This window comes from Tenrec ecaudatus, chromosome 3 (genome assembly GCF_050624435.1).
Source record: "Tenrec ecaudatus isolate mTenEca1 chromosome 3, mTenEca1.hap1, whole genome shotgun sequence".
Lineage (NCBI taxonomy): Eukaryota > Metazoa > Chordata > Mammalia > Afrosoricida > Tenrecidae > Tenrec > Tenrec ecaudatus.
Window position 1 is genome coordinate 31,207,846 of NC_134532.1, and position 5,031 is coordinate 31,212,876.

The window sequence follows — 5,031 nt, forward strand, 5'->3', positions numbered from 1 at the left end:
CTTATAATTCTACCTTATTTTGAATTCTGTTATACATAGGTTAACGTGTGGGCATTGGTGGCCTTGTTGATCTCAAGTGTTTGTCTGCTGTACTATTGTGAATCTGGACTAGTTTTTATCAATTTCTTTAATATTTCCTTCTCTGTAAATACCCTTAATTCTACAGAATACTTGGGCAATGCTTTTCTACATATAAAATTCTTGGCTGAAATTTTTTTTCCTTCAGTGTATTATATGTCATTCTACTGTCTTCTTGCCTGCGAGGTGTCTGCTTAGAAATCTAAGCATATTCTTCTTCTCATTTTAAGGGTTGTTTAGTTCCTAGCTCCTCTACAACTCTCACTTTGTCCTTCTTATTGAACATTTATGTCACAATGATTATCTTTTGGAATTTTTCTTTTGGGGGTTCTCTCAGCTCCCTGAATCATTATTTTTTCATCTTTTGGGCTGTCAGGTAAGTTTTCTTCCAGCAAACCTTGGACTATTTTCTCTGCTCCATTTCTTGGCTACTTCCTGTTTCAGAATTCTAATGACCTGCAAGTTATTACTCTTGACAGTGTCCTACAAATGGTGTAACAATTCTGCAGACTTTTCTTCTTTTACTAGATTGCTCTTGTTAATTGGATTCGGGAAATTTTTTTCTTAAGGTTCACTAATTTTGGTTTCCCATTGCTTCAATTCTTATTTTGAACTTTGTCAAAGTTCAAAATGTTGTCTAATTCTTTTCCTTTTGGATTAAGAATTTAGAATTTTATTTTTGTTAATGATGTAATGATTCTAGTTTTCTAATTTTTTCTTTAGATCTCTCAATCTTTTTCTCCATCTGTTGAAATGATCAGAACAAATTTCTCCTTAATTCTTTTTCTGGTGATACCAGAGCTTTTGACTGTTTTTTAAAGGAAAAATTAAATTAAGGGGAAAATCATTACAGTTTTTAAGAGTTCTTCCCTTTGCCACAGAACAAAGGAGGGTGGTGACCAGCATCCCTTAAAGTGCAATGTGAGATCCCGTCCCCTCAGTACTGCAAAGCTTTCGGGCAGTTAGAGGTAGCATGAGGGGAGTGCAGGCAGTTGAACAAGAGCAAGAGGTGGGCTAACAGCCTGGGTTGAGTACAATGGGAACACCAAGGAAGCAATGGATAGGAGCTCAGGAGAGTGACCAGGTGGTGGAGGTGCAGTGAGATGTCAACAGGGTGCCACGGGGCTGGGAAAGCACCAGGGAAATGTGGGACCCTGACACTTGTCAGTCCTGCAGGTTCAGTGCAGACACTGGAGCTCCAATCCACCAGTGTGGGTGTACACCTGTATCTCCCCTGAGCACTCCAGGTCTCTGGAGAAACAGAGCTGGCTTATCCCCTTCTCCATTCTCCCCAAGGGCGGGACAGATCCACCCATTCGTCCTTTTCTCCTGTCCACACCCACTGTTCTGTTCACTTAACTTCCATCTTGTCTTCCAAGCATCCAGGCACCTGGTTTTTCTTCTACTTTTTTGTAGCTGGACTTTTCCTGTGCATATACCTAAGTGGTCATATTGAACCAGAAGTCTAAAGATGGTTTATTTTAGTTAAATCATGCGTCCTGCTGTCAGATGAAGACATTTAAATGTAAGCTTAGTGGAATGCATTGGAAAATTTAGTGGAATCCCGTTGGAAAGGAAGTTTAAATTTAAAAATATCCACAATTCCTCAGACCCCAGTAGTCTACATATAGAACCAAGAGTGGATTGGAGAACTAGTATTCTCTCAACACATATGTGCATTATCAAAATAAAAGCATCCAAGAATATATTTTAGGACTCACATATATGGAGAGATGTAATAAGTATTATACTAATTATAATAATTAATTCGATCATGACATTTTTATTTAGGCTTAAGAATTATAAAACTCATATTAGGAGGACTTGATCTTCATTTTTCTTCTTCATTATGGGAAAAACTCTAAATATAGTGTTTTCATGACTATGAATTTTCCTAATCATTCTGTTTTCAGTTCACGCATCCCTTTCTTTTTCACATCAGTTTAAAGTAAAAATAAAGTTCAATTAGCCATGCTTGACTACATTTTTAACAGCTTTTCATTGCCACTATGCAATAGACCCATGCTTAATTTCATGAGTATACAGTACACAAGACTAATTTCAGGAGAAAGTACTTTACCTTGGGTTCTGAGCCAAAGATATCATCATCAGAAAGCCAAGGATCATCAGGTCCATATTCCTTTGAAAGACTTTAGAACAAAAATATACCATAAAATAAGTGAGTTTATGTCACACAAAAAGCTGTGAAAATTTGGCAACTTGCTACATTTTCAAAGAAATAAGGTGATCTCCTAGTATTTTATCGCCAAGCCACGCATATCTCCAACCTGGGTATTATCATATGCCTGCTAGATTAATTTGCAATATATTGATGTAGTGGGGCTTACAAATTATGTTGTAAAGATCATTCCACATAGTGTACTTATGAAAACACTGGTAAAAGGGAGTTGGGGGAGCACATGAGGAAAGACTTTGGATATGGTGCATTAAAATATGGGTATATTGTACCTGTCATTTTCTAGATAACAGTACACTTCAAAAGAGCATGAAATTGTCTGTTTCTAAGTTGGCGTTTCCCTGTCCATGATGCAGTCATTGCAGGGTAGCTTGCTGCATCCAGTGCCCCACCCACCCCCACAAGGCCCAAAGGGCTCCTTCATCTCCTGAGTTGCCTCCAACCTTGAAATTTATGTGCTGTAATTTTATCAATGGAACAAGAGGAATAATACCTGGTTGGCAGGAATGGGAAAAACACAAGAACAGAAGAAACACCAGAAAAGCAGAAACAAATATTCATAACTAAGTAATGATTACAGAAAATACAGAGATGAATAGCAAACTATTCTAGAGACATTTTAAAACATCACACAAAAGTAGGCTGAATGGGAAACACATTCTTAGCAGGGAGAATAGGGAGACGTCATCTCACATACTTTGGACATGCTATCAGGAGATAATCTAGTTCTGGTAACAGGTCACCGTGCTTGATAAAGCTGAAGGTCTGTGAAAATGAGGACGACCTCCAAAGAGAGGCACTGATGGAATAGCACATCAATACAATAGTGACAATGGCACAGGACCCAGCAATATTGTGTTCTGTCATGTATCATCTTTGTTTCCAGGTGTCTCTGAGTCAGTTCCGACCTACACACCAGAATGAAACAGTGACTGCCCTGAGCAAACAACTACTTTCACATGTGCGCACACTGTTTTAGCAACTGCTTCAATCCCATTGAAGGTCTTCTCTGCAAGCCTGGCCCTCTCCATTACCAACCATGATGTCCTTTTTCCAGGGAATGGTCAATTGTATTGCTATACACAACAGATGGGATCACAGAAAAAGAAATCAAGAAGTTAGTACCCTTCATAATAGCCTAGCATAAACTGAGATATCTATAGGAATATACCTAACCCAAAACAGAAAACCCCCAAAAGATCTGTACAAGGAAAAATACAGAACATTATTACAAGAAACCAAAATGTACCTTCAAAAATGGAAGAATATCCCATGCTCGTGGATCAGAAGATGCAATATTGTAAAGTTGTCGATCCCACCTGAAGCCCTATTTAAGTTTAATACAATCCCAATACAAATACCAACGTCATTTTTTGTGAAAGAAATAGAAAAGGTAATTACCAACTACATATGGAAAAAGAAGAAGCTCAGAATTGGCAAAGAACTCCTCTAGAAACAGAACAAAGAGGGAGGGCTTGCATTATCTGACTTTTAAACTTATTTATACAGCCACAGTTGTCAAAACAGCACGCACTGGTATAATGATAGATACACAGACCAATGGATAGGGACAGATAATCCAGAAATGAAATCATCAGCATACAGGCAACTGAGGATGCAGTTCAGGGAGAGGGGCTGCTCTGACCCACCCACATGGGCGCAAACCCAGAGGTGAGTGCAAGAGACCAGCGATGCGACCAAAGCCACCAAGTCCTTGAGGAATCTTGATTATCGACTTCTTACTTGGGGGTGGGGGCAGTGCATGGCAGCTCATCTGAACTGGTTGGGGTTACTCACAAGGGAGCCACACTGAAAGTCTAAAGGTATAAGGAGGGGCTCATTAGACCACTCCATCCCTGACTGCAGGAAGTGCAATGGGAACTTGCAGTAAGCACGCCTTCTGGTCAGGAAGTCTGAGGACTAAAAGAGTCTAAGTGCTGTTAGGTAAGTGCGTCCCAGGATATGAAACCCAGGAAGAAAACGGGACTGGACCGATGGATTAAAAGACGTCCTGCTTGCTACTTAACGAGAGATAGTTATCTACTCTGGGACAGATTATCAGTTAGACTTGGAACTATTTGGATGGTCATTCTTTTTTTGTGTTTTTCCCTTTCAATATGGAGTCTGTCTATACAAGATAGGGAAGGGAAACAACCCCAAGGAGACACTGATGGGACCAAACGGGGGTGTCAGTGGTGAGTCAATAACGACTGGGACAGGGGAACAGGGAGGATTCTAAAACTGATAGTGAGGAGGGTGCAGTGTCCCTAGTTCTCTTTGATCAAATGAAACGTATCCAAGAGGAATTTCTGAGAGGTGAATGATGGGTAAACATGACACTTGGGCAGGAGTTAAGAAAAAGAGGAAAGAAGAAGAAAGTAGAAATTATATATAGGTATACATATATGTATATGTATGTATGTAATTCATAAAGTTGTAAAGATAGGTGTGTTTGTCAATGTGCGCGCGTGCACACACATACACATCTAAATACAAGGAGGAAGCAGGTGGGCTTTTGGTCTCTATGTTAATCTTGCCTCAGGACAAGAACAGATTGCTCTAATAATGTGGCACTGTATCACACTGACCTTGTCAACACGATCACTGAAGGCTACATGGGTGCATAAGCAAATGTGGTGAAGAAAGCTGATGGTGAACAGCTATTAAGAGATATAGTATCTGAGGTACTAACGGCTTGAAGTGGTCATCTAGCAAGGAATCAACAAAGCCCAAATGGAAGAAGTATAGCAGCCCGG